Consider the following 22126-nt stretch of genomic DNA (forward strand, 5'->3'; position numbering starts at 1 on the left):
TCCGAGACTGGCAGCAGAAGCTGCTCCTGTGCATGCCAAGAAATCGCCGATCTGAAGGCTGCCAGGCACCTAGACTTTCTCTTCACACATAGCCACACACTATTCCCCTCTTATTCACATAAACATACTTTCACCCTACCCTCCATCATTAGGCCGTGCCTGACTTGCTGTCTTTAATGCTGTGACCTGACTAGAAAGAGTTCAACGTGTTCTGCCGGCGAGAATGGTTCTAAGCTGGATAGCAACAAGCTTGATCCCCTCTTTAAACATTTCACAAGACAGAGCTGAACTTCCCCCAAGTGAAGAGGTGTCCAGGGTTACAGTTCAGCTGTTTCAAGGAAAGGTCAGAACCAGGTGCCAATTTGTCCAAAGTTCAGGGATGCTCAGATTTGGGGGGGTTGTTTAGGTCCATGTCTAGCATGTAGATATGTACCTGGCCCTTATCACCACAGTCACGCTATCTGGAGTGGCTCGCGAGTGTGAATGCCTGCCTCAAGGCAGACTGTCAAAACAGGGCAGACACCCCAGACTGGTAGTGTGTTCACCAACCCAGTAAGAAATGTGAACTCCTGAAATACAACAGTCTTACCATGGAGTCAGTCTCCTCAGGCTCCAGTCTATCTTGATACCCAGGCAAGCTAGACTTGGCAATAAATGGCCACTTCCACCAAAAAAAAAACCCCACAAAATATTCAGGTTGTTCCCAGTCCCAAGAGACCAATCATTTACCCCAGATCAATTATCTTAGATCTCAGACAATATCTGTAGCCAATTCTGCAATAAAAACTAATTAAAGGTTTATTAGTTAAGAAAAAGTCTTATTTACAGGTTAAAAGCAAGCAAGCAAGCATATAAACACAAATGAGCTTCAATCTAAAACTTAAAAAAGTGACAGAGTTGTAGTGATCTGTCAATTCAAAAGGTCTTTGAGGGCAAACCCAGGGATATCCCTGGGGGGGGGGGGGGAAGAGGGGATGTCTCACTTTAGTTTAGAGTCTCTGGCTCAGAGAGTTCTAACAGCAAAGAGATGATCATTTTTATATGTTCTTCCTTCAGAAATCAAGCTGATAGCAAGTTTCCATGCAGGTCCCTCCTTCATGGGATCTGGGGAGGAATGCACTTAAAGGCTTTAATCCTTGATCTCGCACAATGGCTTGTTTGCATTTAATGAACAGGATTTAACATCTTCTTGTTAGAGACCATCATTTGCATTCCACAAGGCTTGTTACCCCAGTTTCATGAGTTACATAGTCAGAGGTTTACAACGCAAATGCTTGCTCTCGGTTTAGAACATTGAGTATTGTTGAGGGAGAACAATACATGCAGCCTCCCACAAGCATTTTATGAAACACATTCTTATCAACTTAAGGTCTAATATCTATTTTGATAATGCGAAGACACAGGTAAGCAAGACTGGTTTCCAGCTACGCATTGAGTGAGCCCGGGGCCTTGGTCTGCCAGCATCACAACCACAACATCCCAGCACCTCACACTCATTAATGGATTGTATCTTCACTCCTGTGATTAAGGAAACAGGGCCACCATTTTTACAGATGAGATACTGAAGTACGGAGTAAATTAAGGGTTAATACCAAAACTTGTGATTTAAGGGAGATTAGATCCATTATCCACCCAAGGTCACCAATGAAGTACATGGCTGAGCGAAGGCACTGAATCCAGATCACCCCAGTTCCAGTGACCTACCCGCTAGTTTATACTTCCTAACCTTCGTAAAGACTTGCAACACGCTGTCCTGTTCATAATGACATATGAAGCTCACATAACTCTATGCCTAGAAACTACAGTGATGGGTGCATTGGAAAGCCAGAAAGGCAAAAAACAACCAGTTCCGTCCTTGGGGGTATTGGAACCATGAAACTGTTTTACAGAAGGCAAAGGTGGAAAAACTAAATCTTTAGACACTAGCATTTGGGGTGGGCAAGGCCAAGGGAGACAATAGCTATTATTTATACCCAGAAAAAGGCTGTTACGATCATGGATATTAGCTCTGGAGGAAGGAAAAGTGGCAGAAGATCTTCAGAACAGTCAATCGCTGCCCAGGCACTGCGAGAGTGGTAGGAAACCTTTGGAAGATGAGCAGCATTATTTATCCAGGTAAAGGAATGGAGCCATCTGGAGAGGAAAGGAGTGAGGGATTTCAACTCTCTCTCGCTCTGTTTTGTCAATCAGAGAATTAAGAACATTTGGCACAGGCCTTTACTCCTAAGGGAATCCTCTACTTTAGCGGTGGAAAATTAACTTGGTCTCCACACTGGCTGTACGCTTCAGCTGCTCCTGAGGCCAAGTGTTCTTAACTGTGATTTGCTGGGTTTGTAATGTGGCAGCTGACTTTCCTATGCCATTACTCCCAGGGTTGAGCTCATTAACATTCATAAGAAGTGACACAAAGTTGCACCTTACTCCCCTGCAATAAATGAAATTACCTAGTTGAGGAAATTACTATAACGTTTTTAAGAGCCTAGAAACAGCACAGTCTTTAGCAGTGAGGATAGAACTGAGCCCCTGGGTAATAAGAACCATGTTAAGAATAATGGATCTAATCTCCCTTAAACAACAAGTTTTGGTATTAACACCACCACCAAAGTTTAGACGTTGGCATCTACAGGTGTACAGAGACTTACTTCATCCCACCAGAACGTATCTGCTTGGAGGACAAAAGTTTCTGTATAGAAACACAGCAGTAGAGAGAACTTCATGATGGCGTTAAAAATGGTGTAAATTGAGTATTTGATGCAAGTTTTGACCAATTATGTTCCAAATTCCTTCTGTACATTAACTAGCTAAACAAAAAGTGGGCCAGGATCTGGTAACAGTCTTCACAATAGCTTTATTCTGCAGCTGCTCCTGCTCCATGTGACCTGGATATAGAATGTTCTCCACAGCATAAACCCCACATGCCAGACACTAAGGAGCACAGAATAAATGCACTGAAAACAAATCAGAGAGGCAGAAGAAGTGGCAGGTGGTCCTCAGTAAGTAAGTAGGAGTCCACTCTATGGACAAAATAGAACTGCTCTACTGTAAAGGCAGAAGACAGCTTATCTTTGGTTCAATAGATGTTCAACCTCTGGATGTTATAATAAGCAAGAGTAGCACATAAGTAGCTCAGACGTATCCACAAGAAGGCTCAATTTATAGGCAGAGCTGGTCACATCTATTATTAGGGTTGCCTTACACTTCCCTGCTTGTACCATTGCCAAGCTAACCATTTAGGCTGAAGTTTTCCATGCTGGATGTCTCTCTCCCTCAGGCTGAGCTCTTTTTGGAAAATTTCAGCCAAAACAGTTCAGGGAACGGTTACAGGAACAAGGCCAAGGACAAACACATTGTATTGCCCACGTTAACAGAGTTCGGCAACCTTTCCGTTGAGAAGCTCTAGCACCTCTGTGCCTTGGGGTTGGGACTTGAACTTTGGCAGGTGGGTGGCTTTAGTTTCAAAGCTATAGCCTGAGCCCTCCCTGTGAAAGTCTGCCCAAATTTGGTCAAGTTCTAAGCCTTGGGAAGAGCTGCTGTTTGCACATGCTCAGCAGAGACATGCTTAGCTTTGCAGCAGTTTCCTGAAGATTCCACCTGCACAGAGCAGGTTCAAGCTCAGGGCTGCAGGGGGATGAGCAGGCCTTTCCCTGCAATTTCATCTCCCAGCTGCACCAGGCCATACTGCATCCAGGTCTGGGCACCAGAACTTAGAGCAGGGAGCTTGCCTCTCCTGTGCTCTCAGTGCCCCATCTATTAGGTCAATGCATCATGGAGGACAACATTGCCTGAACTGACTGCTCAAGAGACAAGAGTCAGACCTAGGGGAGCCAGGATGGAAAACAAAGGTGAGGGAGACTGAGATTTGAGGATAACCAGAGGGAAGCCTGGGACTGGAAGGCAGACAGATCTGATGAGGAGCTGGGCTGTGGGGATGGGAGAAACTGGGATTGGGATGAGAAGCCTGGGAGCAGAGACTGGATGGGCTAGGTGAAACGAATGGGACTGGGATAAAGAGCAAGGGGTGAAAAAGAGATAGGCTTGGAACTTTGCCCAACACTTCCATCCAGAGCCTGGAATGGAACCCAAGATCATCATCTCACCATTCCTCTGATGTCATCAAATATCTGTGAAACCCACTTGCAAAGGGTCTCATCCCCTTTCAGTGCTGGTCCACATAGAGGATGCCAACCTACTACTGCTATCATGTGCTCAGTTAGCTCAAGTGGCAGTGGTCTGTGGGGTGCATCTGAAGAGTTCGACCCTGCTAATAAGCCATGTAGGTGTCAATATGATGCCACCGGTTGGCATTTCTATTTTCAGTTTGCTTTTTTAAAAGCCCTAGAAAAATTATACACAAAATATGTTAAAGGACCTTAAGGTTGCAAAAGTCAAGCCCTCAAAAGTTAAGAAATGCCAGAATTAAGGTTGTGTGAGCACTGTCCCTTCTGTGCAGTGAATGAGGCAGGGGTTCTGTGTGGAGAAAAAAATTAAAGACTATCATACTGCATACACACAAAAGGGCCAAATAAATCTGGCATTGCCTACATTTTTAGTGCTTGATTTTGCAACCTTAATAACATTCTGTTTAAGGCAGCTTTGTGCGTGGGGTATTAGATATAGGACATGGAGGGGGGGTGAGTTCTTGTTTTTTATCTATAGGATGTCTGATTCCCCTCATCTTGCCAGTGACATGTTATGACTGAATCAAAGCCTATCAATTGTCTGCCTGAACCAGGTCCATCATCATGAAAATGAAGGGAGCTATTCCATGGCTTTAAGTTCTCAAAAGCAGACAATGGCTTTCATTTCTTTGTGAGTCCTCTTCCCGAAGACTTATTGTTATAAGCATTCTAGTACTTTGCAGTAATATGGGAGAGTTGTAATCAATGAGGGGACAGTGGTTTCCGGCATTCACTTTGGGGGCAGAAGGAAGGGAAGAAAACACAAAAAATATCCATGGAATTCAACTTTGCTGAAGTTGACTGACTGGCTGGAATTTGGCATTTGATATCCATGCAGTATGGAAATCATGCACAATTACAAGTATGTCATTTTTGCAAACCCGATAACTCTCCATTTAAAAAGAAAGAAAAACCCTGAGCCTAGACATTTTTGCACAGTTGGATACTCACTTGCAGACTAGTCTCCTGTCTTCATATTTCCAGGACATTCACAGGACTGGGTTGTTCCTTTATATAGTTTTCCCTTTTCATTTCAAGGTCAGATTTTCTAGAGACACACCCACTAAAGCTGCAGGACTGGAACTGGACGGCAAAACGCCATTTAAGTATTTGTTTAAAATATACTTTTGTTTCTGATGAACACAATCAACACTTGCCTCTGAACTTAGCTGTTTGTTCCTGCTCTAGAATCCAGGATCGAGAACTGTTGGAACTAAATGCAAGGAGCCCAATTCCATCTCACACCAGTTTTATACCAGGGTAGCTATTGATTTCAGTGAACTTACTCCTGACTTAACAAGAGAGCAACTGAGATCAGAATCAGACTATATAAATGTAAACAGTACTGTGCAGTATTTGATATTATAAATAGAAATAACTTGCTCCCCAACGTATAAATATATCTCCTGCAATAAAGCACTAATAAGACTAAGCAAAGCAATTTCTTTAACCTCTGGGAATAGGAATGGCTAATCAGTTACCTATGCACACAATCCTCAGAGTATAAACATCCTAAAATGGAATTTAATTAGATTCTGGTAAGATAGCCTCCCTCAGATCAGGATCTGGCACCTGGTACTCTACAACACATGGTTTGCATTTGTATGCCTTAAGAGATAGTCATTAAGGATACAGGGCCTATTCCTGCAGCCCCTTTCCTCACACAAGCAGCCCCACAGGCAAACGTAGCACTGAGACTCAGGTTCTGCCTTCTCATGCAAGGCTTATGCCCAGGGGCGGTTCCAGGCACCAAGCATGTGCCTGGGGCAGCAAGCTGCAGAGGGGTGGCCTGCCGGTCGCTGTGAGGGCGGAAGTCAGGCTGCCTTTGGCGGCTTGCCTGCGGGAGGTCTGTCAGTCCTGCGGTTTCGGCGGTGGGTACACCAAAGACATGGGAACAGCAGACCTCCCGCAGGCACACCGCCGAATCCGCATTACCAGCGGACCTCCCGCAGGTGCGCCTCCAAATCTATGTTACCAGGGGACCTCCCGCAGGCGCGCCGCCGAAAGCCGCCTGCCTGCCGTGCTTGGGGCAGCAAAATACATAGAGCCGCCCCTGCTTATGCCTCTGTTTATGCCAATCGAGATCATGTTCAGTGGTGGAACTTTACCCTGGAAGGGGGCTGTATGATTTTATGGAATATATTTTGCCTGCATATGCAGAAAAATTATCCTTAATACTACCCTTAAACTCAGTGGCAGCTATGAGGTGCTCTGGGCTTTTTTTTTTTTTTAAATAAAACCACCCACTAAAATCAGGTCACATATTTAAGCGCCTAAATATGGCCCTAGGAACCAAACTTTAGGCCCCCATTTTAAAGTTTTTGCTATTGCATTTGGCACAACCCTCTTGAAAGGTTACACTGGAGAGTCCTGCCAGAGCTTCTCCTATCAGCAAGACACAAAACTATTGGACTCTTCCCCATTTCTTAGCAGAGGTTTAAAACCGCCGAGCTCTGTTGTGAGGTTGTAAAGGGAATGGCGTCAAGATGCACTACAGCATACACACTCCTATTCACAAAGTACCTCTGAATAGAAACTAGACTACAATAGTGAACGAAACAAAAAAGTAAAATCATTGCTTCCCCCAAGCTCATGGACAAGTAAACAAACTGACCCAATGAACAAAATTCAGTCATTTGCATTGGGACTCCCCAGTTGTTTGGTCTTATAAAAAAGCAGCACCTTACTAGTTAGAGCCATTTACACGCGCACACACACACACAGTATTTCAGCTTTGAAAGCTCTGGCTCCAAGAATAGAAATCCCAAGGGCAGAATATCACATCTACTTTAGAGAATACACACGGCTTGTTCTTGGTGTTAATGTAAAATACTGAGCCGTGCTTTACAGATTCATACTGTGGACAAAGATGACACTGGCCACAATAGTAACCTCTAGTCCCCATGCAACATCATTAAAGGGCATTTTGCTACGCAAAACCCATTGCAAGACCTCGGTTGTGGGGTTTCTGCCTCCGCATTGAGTCCTCAGGGCTTGGGGTGAAGAATCTTTATTCTCGGCATACAGTGTCGCACTTGAGATGACCCAATCATTCGAAAAGCCCGATTTCCAAATATGACAGAATGTTCCCACCACTGCTAACACCATCAGAAACAATGTTGACCACACAGTAATTCAGTGCCTTTTCTGTGCTTTGGGAGAATAGTCTAGTAATACCTTGTCTGTCACCAGGATCTTTAAGTGTTCCAAAGTACGTATGAAATATGTAAGGAAGCATTTTAATTGTGGCCTTTTGATCAAATACAAGTGGTACAGAGAACCCTGCTGCCTTCTAACCAGCACTTAATACACTGGTGTTTTTCATAGCACCAGCCAAGTGATACATCTCATCCACCCTGCATTCACATACACACCTGCATTCTTCAAGGAGCTAATTATCCCACCAGATGGCAGACATTTAGTGGCATTGTATATTGAAAGCTCTGAGCTGTTGCACCACAGCTAGAAAATTAAACACTGAAAACAAAGTCCATCTCCAGCCTCCAGACGGATTCCATCCACTTTATCGTGTGCTGATTAATGAACAAGTGATCTTTCACCTTTTTATGTAGTGACTTACCCAGAAGCATTTAGCATGGCAATTAGAGTCCAATTAGCCCTCGGTCTGAGGTCCAGAAAAGCCCTGGCTAAAGATGGCTGCTGCTGAAAGAAATGCAGCATCTGTTCCGTGTGTAGTTTTAGAGAGCTTACAAGAGTCACCTAATATTGGTACCCAATAAATAAGGCTGGATGCAAAAGGAAGGGGAAAATGCATCACTGAGCTACATATAGGAGCCAAGTGTGTGTGTTTGTTTGTTTTAAGGTCATGCATCTTGGGTTCAAAATAAAAGCAGCAAGACCTCAGGCAAGATCCATTGTCTATTTCATTTTGACCATGACATTATGTTAAGCTGCTGCAATAGAGATGAACTCTAAATTAAGTTTACCACCACATTGATTTGCCAAATCCTGACAGTACTTTCAGAAGCTTGGTGAAACCAATAACTGGTTAGTTTCCATGTCAAAGTGAATCCGTGCGTACAATCCAGTTCTCCTAAACAGGGTGGAATTAACAAAAGACAAATGGCTTGAAATCCCATTCATTCTACCATTCCTGATCATCAGCCTCTTTTGAAACATTGCCACCTTAGTTGAGCACTCAGTATAGTGTTTGGTTTGTATCAGGTGGCACAACAGTCCAAGATGGAGGTGGGGCCATATCTTACCAAAGAGAAATTGAGCAACATGAGTGAGGATCTATGTAGGATTCACACTCACTTTTACATATAGCCAGAAAGGGGAGGTAGACGCCCAGCTCTTTCTTCTGCTAAAAGCAGAGAGAGTAACTCCTCTTCCTGGCTTGAGTAGCAATGCTCCCCTACAGCTCCTCTTCCTCACTGGGCCAGGGAGAGCTTCCTGGCTGCTTCAATCTACTTTAAAACCACATCAATATGCAGCGCTTGTATGATAGCCATCATTTTGGCCAATCCCAGGGACTGAATGAGGGACCTCCAGAACTAAAACCATGAGTCTCCATAGCTTGAGTTAGGGATCCAGGCTTGGTAAGTAAAAGCTGTAACAGAGACCCAGAACCCTCTTTGGGTCAGGCACCAAAGGATGGGGACAGACAGACAGAAACGCACACACACACGCAAGGGGGTTACATTTGCCATTAAGCCCAAATGCTACCCCAAGCTGCAGATTGGGGAATTCCTCAGGGACCAAGGGAGGGAGGAATTCTCCTTCCAGGTTGCAGAGCAGTGTATTGTTCCATGGTGCCACTCAAGCAGCGTCTGCAACACCTACATCCACCCATGCCACCACAAAGGGTGAATGGCCAGTCAAACCACAGAGTGCCAGATCCACCTTCTCCACCCCACATTCCTAGTTTCTGAGGTGCCCAGGGAGCAGGCACCCATTGCATGGGCTAGCCAAATCCCTCACTGGTCCAATCAGGGCAGACAAAATATATCATGTGACCAATGTGTCTAATCAGACCAGTTGGAATTTTAGTTTGTGAATATCAAAAGCTCATGTCAAAGAGTCACGTCAAAACAGTTCAACAACAGTGAACAGCAAACAAGTCTATTGACACAGAGATCTACTCCTGGACAATTCACAACCAGAAAAATGCTGCATTCGACAAATACTTTGTTTGCTACACATAGTTCACCCGGCTCTAGTTACAATGTATCATAAGGTCTTGATTATAGGAGAAGGCTGAGCACATGTTCATAAACAAGACATGACCTAGAGTGCAATCCTTGCAATGAGTCAAGCGAAGAGGGAAAATTAATAAACTCCAGCAAGGATGTATTGTAAAATTCAAATGAATATTCAGAACCTTTGTCATAATGCTCCCTGCTTACAAAGTTCAGATGGCCCAAAATGTAGCCAGATCCCAAACTAGTGCAAGGGACACTTCAGTGACCTGCCAGTTGCTGTGATGACTATAACAATTAATACTTTGCATTGCTATAAGATTAATAAAGCATGGAGACAAATACAGCACCCCTGAGTCAACCATCAGCAGAAGGGACTGAACCTGTGACTTTTGAATCTAAAAGCATGAGCCTCTACTGCCAAGCTAAAAGACTGCCAAGCTCTCTTAGCCAAGACTAACAATCTGAGTCTCTCTCTATATGTGGACGAAACAGCAAGAGAGGACACAGAGCACCATCTTTGGGTGGGCGTGGCTTACATATATGTTAATAAATTAAGCCCTGCAAAAGTCATGAGAAGTACTTTTCTCCAGGCGGTGAAAACTGAGGCAGGGAATTAACTTGCCCAAACAGCACAGTAAATTTGCTGCACAGCCAGGAATGGAACCCAGCTCTGACACCCAGTCTCCCGCTCTTGTCGGCAGACAGTGTTACCTAAATTTTCCAGAAGTGACTAGTGTTGTCGGTGCTTAACTTCAGATTCTAACATTGGACCCTGTGAAGTAAGAGCTGAACACCCCCTCTGAACAATCAGGTCCCTGTAGGCATCTTAAATTGGGCACCCAAAATCACTAGCCACTCTTGAGACGCTAGAGCTATGCATCATTTACTACTTAGCTTAATCATCATTGCAGGCAGGGACCATCTTTTTATTCTGTGCTTGTGCAGCATCCAGCACAGTGGGGTCTTAGTGCATGAGTGGGGATCGTAGGTGCTACAGTAATAATTTGGCAAAAGACAAGTTTTGTTCCACTCACACCCAGGGGAGTTTCACGTGCAGGGAAACAGGAGTATCAGGGTTGCAACCTGTTGTAGGATCAGAGCAGAGTTTTGCACTCTGACAGAACGGTCGTCGTTTTGAACCAAGTCAAGGGCCACATTCTGCAGAGTATTCAGAGAACTCCGAGTAGGGGAGCGGCTATAAAGAACTGGACGGCTGTTTCTGTAACTGAGGTTAAGCCATTTCTAGTGGCAAGAGCGGCTGCTTTCAAACAGCAGCAACATTACTGCAGTAATCACGGCAACACCCTTTGCAACCGTGTCCCCGCTCCAGTGAGGAAGGCTAGGAGACTCCATCTCTTTCTTTCTCACACGAGTACTTCATTCCAGGACCCCGTTTTAATGAAGCAGTGCGGTCTAGTAGCCACTGAGTTACGAATGTGATTTTAATAAAGATTTAGCCCTTTATCCACAGCGAGAAAAAAACCTCAATCAAAACGCCATGTAACTGTAATGCAATTACGACAACTTCCTTTGTACTTGTCAGTAATTAGATGCATATGTGGCTGTACCCCACCAGCCGCCCACTTCTCACCTCTCTGTGTACAGCGTAGTCCTGCTCTCATGCTTGGATACTGCATTGGTTAGAATTCCACCCAAAATTGCATTCAGAGGGGCTGACCTACAGCAGTCCCAAACTCAAGCCAGTAAAACCCTTCTACCAAGCTATCAGATGCAGAGTTATACTGTATATTAAGGGCTTGAGTCTCCTTTCATTTATACCAACATAACGCTTGACATCCGTGGACTCCCTTACCCTGGTGTGAATGGGAATAAAATAGAATCCATCCCCTATAGCTGGAGGGTGTTGGGATAGTTACAGATGAGGCCTTTAATTGCAGCTCTTAGCGAGCCTTTTCAGATTATAGGCTTCCAAAAACTTTCAACCTATTGGGATGAAATTTTCCAGTCCAGGTTTCTGGCCAATGGTGATTTTTAAAAACAAAAACAAACAAAAGCAGCAAACCCAGTTCAGACATTTGAGAAAGGAGAGAGTAAAAACAAAATATCCCACCTTTTCCACTATTTTAAGGGGGGGGGAATAATTTTGTAAACAGCTCGAGTTCCTCAGTGGTTTGCGTGAGGAAGTCAGTCTTTAGGAAGGAGATCCGGTGGAAACGGAGTTTCATTTGGCCAATGATAACAGTTGAAAAATATGTAGCCACTGCATGCACAGAAGATTTTTTTTTTTAAAACACTGTTTTGAAACATCTCCCGATTGTTCATGTGATCAACTGGATGGGGAGGGGAAAAAACAAGGAGCCAAAGAGGTGGCACTAGTGGTTGAAGTAGGGCAGTGGAGCAGAGAATCCCTGCCTTACTCAGTGGGCTATCGTAAGGTGGAAAAAACCCTTTACGTTTTTTTATTTTTAGACTGCTTTTTTGCATTAGCAAATAATGAATTCAAGTTTGCATGTTTTTTTTTAAAAAAAAACCAGCAGGCAATTCCATATAAAACAACTAAGTTAAAAGAAGATTAAGGTTGCAAAGTGAAGCATTCAAATTGCAGGACGTGTCCAAGTAAAGGCTGCAGAGACAACCCTCAGTTCTGCCTCTCGGTGCAGCTGTACGATCATATACAGTTATTGCCACAGAAAACCATCTCAGTCTGTGGGCTGGCTGGACACAACGTACGCTGAAAGAGGCAGGGTGAGATCCAGGTCTCATTCTGGGCCAAATACTAGTTGCAATTGCACCTGTTGTAAATCTAGAGTAAATCCATTCAAGTCAGTGGATTTATTTCAAGTTGGATGTATCTGAAATCAGAATTCAGTCTTCAGTGAATAGCCTTGACCGTGTACAGTGAGTGAGATGAGGGCTCTCATTTAACAGCGAGGAGAACAGAATTTTAATAAGTTAGTTTGGATTTTAACATTGATTGCCAAGTAGTCATTTTTTCTTTGTGCACCCTTCCACTTCACTTTGCCTTGCCACTGGTTTGTTTTTAAAATGTCACACCCTTGCCTCATTTACTCCAGTGTTTTTGCTGCCCCAAGCAGTGGGGGAGGGGGAGAAGAGCATGATCTGCAGCAATTCAGCGGCAGCTTTACTGCTGCCACTTCGTTTTTCAGCAGCAGGTCCTTCCCTCTGAGCGGGACTGAGGGACCCACCGCCGAAGAGCCGGACGTGCCACCTCTTTCCATTGGCCGCCCCAAGCACCTGCTTGCTGTGCTGGTGCCTGAAGCTGGCCCTGTTTACTGTGCATGATCCATTCAACATGCTGAATGAGCCAGGGCCCTTCTGAAATAACATGCTATCATGTTAAAGACTATGCTGCACAAGGCCAGAGATTTGATTTAGCTGGGTTTGGTCCTGCTTTGAGCAGGGGGTTGGACTAGATGACCTCCTGAGGTCCCTTCCAACCTCTATATTCTATGATAGTCTATGTTTTTGATAAGGTTGCACATGAAAACGTAGCCATGCTGTTTGCTGACTTTTGAATACTTCACTTAAAATCTTAATAGTCTTTTCATGTAGGTTTTTGGAGGTTGTTTTTTGCATGGAATATAGTGAGTGAAGCAAAATGCAGCAACCTCTATGGCAAACAGAGCAGCCATTTAACAGCTCAAAGCAATACTACAAGCAGTTTAGGAAAGGAAAAAAAAAAAAAAAAAAGAGTAAGCCTGCCATACCCAACTGAAACTGCAGAACACCCGAGTTAGTATTTGTCACTAAGGAATATTAGTGTTGAACATAAATTAGTGGTTGTGATAGGCTGTGTTACAGCCTACGCTGTAACAAATGCGATGAACTTAAATGGGAAACGTCTCTTCCCTGCCCCCCATCATATAGTGCAGACCCCATACGTAGAAGCATAATAGAATAAAGCTTGGCCAAACAAAAACTGAGAACAGGTGCAGGCGGAAAGAGGTTTTTCTTTCTTTTAACATAATCAGTTCCTGTGGCTCTCTGTTAGCACTAGCCTCATAAACAATGTGGGGAACATGGAATTCAAACCAAATGCTAGTGTTTAATTTCCAACATCAGGTACAGCACAGCTAATGTAAATGCCCCCCCTCAAAGTGGATTTTGGCTCCTGAACCCACAGGATGAAAACTCAGATGCAGAGCAAATACATAAACCAAAGTTAAAGACATCAAATTCTCAGGCTGGCCTAATCTACAAGTTAGCAGAAGCGTTTGGTACCTAGCAGCTTGGCTTCTGGTTGTTTTCAGCTCATGGACTGGCATTCAGAGAGAAGCTAGGATGTATCCAAGTTCTTTTCCTACAGCATTTCCACCTTCCCATTAGAAAAGTCAGCTCTTCGACAGTCACCTTTGAGCTGGAAATCAAACTTCAGCCAAATTGTATGGTCATATCTAGGAGCTGCTTTGAAAGCCTCACAGATGCCAATAACCACTTGGAATGGGCTCACAGTTGTAATTAGAGTGTCTTTGATTGTTGCAAAGGGTTTTACCCAAGCAATCGAAATGTTGCTGTAGTTTGTGACAACTTCCAATGGGTCTGCCCTTTGCAGATCTTCAGAAGAGATTTTAGCAGGCTTTTTAATTATACTAACAGAACCAAAATATTTGGGCTGTATAGTCATTCCGAAATATATCTGTAGGGTTACAAGTCTAACTCTAAGTGCAAATCCATTAGAGTTATAGAAAAGTACTGTTTGATATACATTAGTGATTTACAGTAACATGAGCCCACAAGACAGTGAGACAATGCATTGCAATTCAGTTTAACCTGATTGGCTGCAATGCCAGGCCGCATACTGCAATACATTATGGTGAGACTATATTTTGTTGCAAGTTATGTTAATTTACAGCAGCACGTGGTCAAGTACTCTAACGTCCTGCCAGACCAAATTGCCCCATATGTGCTCATTCCCCCCCACCCCCAAAAGTTACAACACAAGGGAACTTTGCAAAAATATGCTTGATTTCACATGGCTCCACATACCAAAACTAATTCTCATTTGTTCCAGATTCAACTAAGGCAGCCAATGCAGGACTGCGTATCATTTTGCGGCACACTTTAATGCAAAGGTGATACCCTTTCACTCAGCACTCTGCTGCCAAGAGTCAACTTCCATCAGCATGTAACACACAGAGGTTTCCCAGGTGCATGATAGACTTTAGAAGAATTGCCACAACTCACACTGGTTCTCATGCTTCTGTACCACTTCCGCAGCTGGGAGAAATTCCACTGTGCCATCCGCTTCCCTGGATCACTCCAGCCAGAGTCCTTCCCAGTCAGCATCTCCTGGTTTTTCTCCTCTTTCTCCGCTGGATCTCTCTGCTTGACCTACTAACTGAAGCCTTCTGTGCATAGGTCAGATGGAAAGACTAACTCCCACAATATAAACCACATCAAGAGACTAAGGAGGAAAGAAAAAGAGGTTCCCCCACAAGTCCTCCAATTTGCCAGGCACAGATGGAGGAACGGGAACAAGGAGTATGCTGACACCTATTCTAGAAACAGTTTAATATATTAATTATACCATAGAATTTATTTATTACACACACACACCCACCCACCCCCCAGTGGCTTCCAGCCAACAATCTTATGACACCTAAATGAACTAACCCTCATAGCCACGCCTAGAGTGAAGGATTCCAATTGTATATATGGGGTAACCAAGACTGAGGGGAAATCCTGATTCCCAGACTTCTGTGACAGCCACTGTGTTGGATATTTATGAGAGTCCATTATCCACCAATGGGCAGAAAAAAAAAAGTGAAGTCTCATTGATCACCTAGTTGACTGGATAAATGGCAAAAAAGACTCAGGTCAGTTTAGCTGTTGTGTGAAAATCCAAACTCCTTTGCCATTCACAAAAACCAAGGTAATTTGGCCAACTAGACATTGTCACAATGCCCTTAGACAGTGCTTCATTTGTAATGAAAGAGGTGCCGAGGCCAGGGCTCAAGCAATTTTTTTTAACTTTCACAACGGATGCATCAAGTCCAGAGGTCCAGGGCTAAGAACTGCCAAGCCTAGAGGTGCCAGGGCTCAACTCTGGCACAAATTAAGCCGTGTTCTTAGACTTTAGCAGTACTGCATGTTAAAACAAAATACTGAGATTAGCAAAAAGAACAGGAATACTTGTGGCACCTTAGAGACTAAAAAATGTATTTGAGATTAGGTTAACCAAGGAATTTAACTCCCTCCTCCTTAGTGTCTAGGTTAGTGGAGTTTTCCATGTTGAAACACTGATGCCTAACTGTATCAGGTTTTCCCCCTGCGTTGTCAGTGTCAGACAAGCTGACAGCTCAGTTCACAGGGTCCCTGCAATGTCAGCCTTAAATTTGTTAAAACAGTGTAAAGATTCCCTCAAGGAAGCCGCAGTGACCGCCAGCTAAGTAATATTTGCCCAGAGATATGCAGTACTGGGTGACAAGAGCTCTCCAATGTTCTTGAGTGCCAAGCATTCTTTAAGGGGCAGATTTTCAAGAGATCAGAACTACTGTGCCATAGCCACCTTAACACACAGATGGAGACCATATTCTTAGCTTTCCTCTATCTAAGCTAAGTATAAGAGTTAAAATAACTGACTAAGACTCAAACTATACCTTGAATGAAGCCAAGCCAAGCACAAGCAACCAAGACAACTGGCCTTAAAAAAAGACCTAGAGCAGAACAACTCTTGGAGAGCAGGGAAGGGGGACTGCGATTCCAGAGGAAACTGAACAAGAGTCTCAGCAGCTGATATGCTCTGAAAAAAGTCAAGATCACCTGTGCCAAACAGGAAAGGAACCATCTTCCCCAAAGAGAGAGACAGGCACAGCTGGGAGTCCATCACACATCCACTCCCAAGAAGTAGAACCCAGCAGCATTGTCACCAACTAAACCTTCAAAAAAGTTTGGATTTTCACACAGAAGAGCTAAACTGACCTGGGTCAGGGTCATGACCCTGCTGCATTTAGAACAACGAGAGGAAAGAGTTAGAAACATCTGAGTTTAATAAGGACTGAATAGCATGCAACGAAGACCAACTTCTGCCCTGCCTTTCAGAGTCACTACATACAACCAGGCTACCAAGCAACATGACACCAGACCAATGGAAAACCCAGCTTAGAGACATTATGTCACCAGAACAGATTCCTTGGGCAAATGACATTGTTAGCTGCTTCCACAAGCAGCTGTCTTGCTCGTTAGCCTTTCATGATTAAGAAAAGCAATTCAACCAAGCTGAAGAATCTCAGCACCAGCTCCTTGAACAGACATAGGAACACAATCCTGAAGAGTGCTCAGCACTCACTGGGAGGGGGCAGAGAGAAGCAGCAGATGGTATTATGAGCAAAGGACAGCAGATAGGTTCCTGTGTCACACGCTGACCAAATGACTCCATCCCTGCACCTCACAAGGGCGATGCAAGAGGCAGGACTGGAGGTAAAGAAAAGACAGAGCAACTACTGAGGGGCTCAGCATCTAGTCTCAGAATCTAAATAAGACTCCATGGGGCCATTTTATGAAGTGAGAGGGGAGTCAGTTCCTACTGCCCAAGATGAAGTAAAGCCAGTGTGCTATCCCACAGATAACCAGATGCTTGGAATAGACAATCACCTACCACCCGTATGGTGTGGAGCAGCCCTGTATGCCCTGTTCTTATACCTCCCTCTCCCTGTTCACAGAATCCAGCCTACAGTTTCTTCACATGAGAAGAAACAATGAACCAAGTTCCTTCCTAGTGTAATGACATGAACTGCCAGGGGTTTGGACCAGGGATGAACAATCACAGACACCCCAGGATCAAGTAAACTTCAACATTATCTACTCAGTCCCCAAAAAGATTTCCACAACAGGTGAAAATATCATACCAACAGAGATACAATATCATAGCAACAGAGATACAAGTTATTTTGTACAGATGTGTATTTAGCAGCTATTTTAGGGTTATTGAAACATCATAATATCCTACACTATAGCCCTTCCCAAAGTTATTAATTCTGCTGCTCCTGTAACTTGGTTAGTTCTGTTTCCCTCTTATTAATGGCTCATTTCTATAGTATCCTTCTTGTGACATTCTTGTGACCCCATTCAGAAAGAAAGACACCAAGCCCAAGGTTCCTCTCTCCCTGCCTGCACGTAAAAGAACAGCTCGAGGGCTCAAGCGCACAAGAATGGGACTCTGAAGATCTGGGTTCTACCCCAGGGCCTGCCACAGAATCACCAGGTGATCGTGTTACAAGGAAGGTTCTGCAATCTCTATGCATGCCCGGTACTACTCACCTACTTCACAGCATGAGGCAATAGTCAGTCTGTTAATGTTCGTGACATGCTTGGAGAGCCTGATGAAAGGCTGGCTCTGTAGAGAAGCATCAGGTATGAATATCGCAAAGAAACAACTCCTCAACCCAGTCTCCTGGAGGCAGGAGAAGCTAAGAACTGGTTACATACACACACACTGGAGCCCTGATGGTGCATAGCCAAGATTAGAACGGAATATATACATTTCCATACGATGGCATGTAGCAGGCCCAGGGTACTTTACACTTAAAAAAAAAAAAAAAAAAAAAAAAGTACAGTTATTCAGCTATATTCTTTTGCCCCCAGCAAAACTGAGTCATGTCTAGCTCTCTGAGAACGCACACACCGGCTGCAGCCTATAGATGGTAAGAGCAGTGCTCAGCCTATAGATTATCTGCTCCTCCCTCCCTCAAAGAGTTTGCTGAGGGGTAGAATACTATGAGTTTTGAAAGCTGGCTTTGTTAGGTTGTTCAAACTGACCTTCCCAAACCTTTTCAACTAACGCCCCGTGGTTTCATTCAATAGTTTATGGGACATGCAGGGCTGGCATTAGCGGGTAGCAAGCAGGGCAATTGCCTGGCTCCCCACGTGACAGGAGGGGGCCTGCAAACTGTTATATGATTGGACTCTGGCTCCTAAGTTTCTGCCCTATGCCCCAGAGAGTCTAATGCTAACCCTGAGGACATGGAAAAGAGATCCTCCTATCCCAAATATCGCACAGCTGCCTCCGATAGATGACTCAGCACCATCCATCCTGTGGGCCTCTGCGGGAAAAGTCCTTCAAGAAGGACAATAATTGTTTCCCTTCGTCTCTAAAGCTGGGGGATGCTTGACACCTCTGAAAGGTAGGCTCAAAAGGTGTTTCACATTAGGCACCTAAAAATCAGTGGCCACTTTCAGATATTCAGGCCTAGATCACTGCACAAGTTACACCTTCATCTAGTTCTATTCCTTTGCTTCTATGTGTATATTCATTTTAATAGTAGAAAAAAAAAAAAAGCCAGTCAAGCCAGAACTTCAAGTACATTATTCAACAACCACAACCATCAACTTCAGTTTATAGTGGCACCTAAAGGCCCTAAATCAGATGATGGCTCCACTGTGCAAGGCACTGTGTAAATTTGTAGTAAAACATAGTTCCTGCTTATTAGATCAGATTTGAGATTTTAGAGACAAAACTAGCAACCGAGGCCTAGTTAGGTGTTGTAAAATTTAGTGCTGTATTGATAGATAGATGCTTCATACAATCCAGACACACACTGCCTAGCACCTTTATCCCAGAAGCTCAACCCAAACAGCAGGCCTGAGCGGAAGAGGCTCTAAGTACCATCCACTCACATAAAAGTGAGAGTTGGGGGATTTCATCACCTCTCAAGAGGAAGTCCCTTAATTGTCACAACACCCTGTGCGTGAGGTAGGGGCTATTTGACAGATGGGGGAAACTGAGGAACAAAAAGGTTGAAGTGTCTTTACCAAGACACACAATGTGTCTAGAGCTTGGACTAGAACCCAGGAGTCCCAGAACCTGGTGTCCTACTCTAACCACTAAACCCCACCACCAACTAATAAACCACACTCACTTAAGACACCTTTCCATTGCCTATTCTGAAAGGCTAGTTTGACCCAAAGAGACGTCTTTTATCTTTTTATTTGCCCTAGCAAGGCCCAACTGAACAGATTGCGTACATGCCTGAGTGCTTTACTGAAGAGGGACAGACCTGGACAAATGCTTGAATGGCTGTCGAACTGAAACCTAAATAGATCTTCTCCCATGCACTTTTGTACAGATCTAATCCTGGAGCAATGCATCAGTCACATTATTTAATGTTGTACTGTTCTTTATTTTAGGCTATGATCTAGTGACTCAGCACTACTCTTATAACTGCTGTTTTTAAATCGCTAATGCCATTTGTTGGTATTTGTGGGCTTCAAATACCAACAAATGCAGTTCTCAGAAAACGAACAAATAAAGGTGATTCAAAAGGCAAAACAGGCCTATTATTTTAGTTCAGAAAAGCAGGAGTGCCCCATCTCCTCCCCCCTGCCCGTACATGTTTCTGCTGCTCCAACGCCTTTTCCTTAGTGCTGGAGAATGAAATGTACATGGAAGGAAGTTATTCATCAAACAATTAGAAAGCCAAGACAGTAGGAGTTTTCCTAAATGAACATGATTTAGTGGAACAACAAAAGGAAAAACAATGTCTGGAATTTCAATGCCCTTCCTACATCTCCATGCTCTCGCAGTTACATTTATTAGACCATTTGAGTCATCTTCCACATAACAAAGCCCCAGCACAGAATACGAAAGTCAGAGGAAGGATACAGTTGCTGTGTTCTGTTGTACTGATACAGGAAACTAGCACAAGGCGGCTCAATTGCTTGGCAATAAGCTAAAGATCCCTTTTACCGCTTGGTTACCTGTTTGAATATAAACCAAGTAGTTTGTGGCCAACAGTTCTTGCTACAGGATGGATATTTGCCAACTCCTGAGAGATGCAGTCCCTGGGATCTGCAGTTGCTCAGCACAAGGCTCTTGGGGGCTATACTCCAGTCCCTGAGCAGCTGTGCATTCAGACTACAAACACATCACCACAAATGTAGCAGTCTTAGTAGAGACCCCAACTGCTGAATGACTCAGGGGGTCTCAGACAACACAGCAATGGGGACACTATAAAAACCCAGATAGATGGGTTGACAATCAGGAATGAACCTACATCACAAATCCCCACAACATGTTGATCCACTAGACTACAGCTATCCCAACCTAAATTAAGAAACCATCTCCCAAAACAACCCCAACATTAGAGATCGTTTGAATTTTTCCCACTGGAAAAGTTAGTTTTGTCTGAGCAGATGCTTTCCATAGTACAATGTCAATTTCAACAAGAGAGTTATTTTCCAAAAGGGAGATGCTAAATGAGAAGTCTAATTTCAAAGTGTCAAGAAAAAAATCCCACTTTTTTCCCTGATCAAAATGAATTGACATTTCAGATTTGAAACTTTTTTAATGCATGAAACCGTTTCATATTGTGACTCTCTGTTCCTATTTCCAACAGGAACGCATTTTGAAGTGTAAAAATTTCCATTTCTGGAAAGTCCCACATAACATTATTAAGAAACATGTATATTAGTTCTATGCAGTGTAGTTACAGTTGTGTTGGTCCTAGGATATTAGAGAGTCATGTTGTGGAGCAACATGTCTCTTACATTAGTTCCATAATTTTATATTATATTAGTCCCGTAATTTTACATTTACAAACACAGAGTAAGACATGTTCCCTGCCCTGACATGCTGACAGTCATGTGTGTTAACACTTTTGGAGGTGGGAGGGGGGGCACTGATGCAAACCTATAATATATAGAGACACTGTTGCACTGGTGCAGTCTACCCTGCTTTAAAACCAGGATAAACAACACTGGTATGAGCTCCTTTCTACACCGGTGTTAACTCATCCACTAGGGATTTGCACTGGCACAGCAAAGAGAAAAGCAGGGTTCACAATTGCGGAGTGTTTACCACTCACGCTCTGATTTTAAGGGGTTAATAGATACAACAGTGAATTTTAAAAAGTGATTTAAAAATCAAGATACTTTTGAAAGACTCCTAAGCCCCTTTGTGTTACCATGCAGAGCTCCTCATTCATTTGAACAGCTGTTTTACTTCTAGAGGAGTTCAGGGAGAAAGGGGGAGGGGGAACACAAATCTAAATTGTTTTCTCTGTTAAAGCAGCAAGTCGTAATAAATTAAGGGTGATTTACATTAAATTCGTGTGAAACTGATTTTACCGGAGCCTGGTTCCCTTTTGAACGCTGTAGCCCTTGAATAAAACCTGTAATTAGGTTTTTTTCTTTGTTGAGCTGAACAACCTTTAGTTGCATTCCCTGGACTATAATGGTTCCCTCTACTGGCAAAGCATGTTACATTTCAGTCGTTTTCAAAGCGAAGGTTCTGCGTAGCCTAGTGGACGCAGTCTGGGGAGATCAGAAGATTGTGGTTGGGTCCAAACCCTTTCGGGGTTGGGGAATTCCGAATGAAACCATAATACCCGGTTTGAGGAAGGCAGGGAGTCTTACTGACAGTGATTAAGTCCTCAATTTAATTAGGGGTTCGTAAACAAAGGCTAATGGATTCCCACAGATATGACACTGCTTAGGTTGCATAAAAATGCACAATGCGCTTTTGCAGGACAGGATGAGTGAAGTTAGCCCTAGAGAATCTCCTGTTTTCCTTGGCCATTTAAACCTTGTCTCTTTGGGCCGTTTAGCAGGGCTGATTTTAACAAGAACTGGGCTTTTCTGGTACATGTTGAATGACGTTGATCAGATCAACTAAATGCTCCGCTTCTCGGGTCTCCAGTGACTAGGAGAGGAACCTCGTGGGCTCCCTCTGGGATGGGCGGGGAAAAGTTTTTTTTAAACACCAGAGTTTCTACTCTCTACTTCCAATTCATCAGCTTGCTGGGGAAGCCACCAAAAGCAGCGGTTTTTTTTAAACTGACCAGCAGGAGGGGAAGATAATCCCTT

At 43.7% G+C, this 22126-nt stretch overlaps 1 protein-coding gene across 7 annotated transcripts in view; it reads right to left on the reverse strand.

Moving 5' to 3' along the window:
- Positions 1-22126, reverse strand: part of COL26A1 (collagen type XXVI alpha 1 chain) — a 219361-nt gene that overhangs the window by 196351 nt on the left and 884 nt on the right. The window lies entirely within an intron of this gene.

Source organism: Mauremys reevesii, linkage group 20 (genome assembly GCF_016161935.1).
Source record: "Mauremys reevesii isolate NIE-2019 linkage group 20, ASM1616193v1, whole genome shotgun sequence".
Classification (NCBI taxonomy): domain Eukaryota; kingdom Metazoa; phylum Chordata; order Testudines; family Geoemydidae; genus Mauremys; species Mauremys reevesii.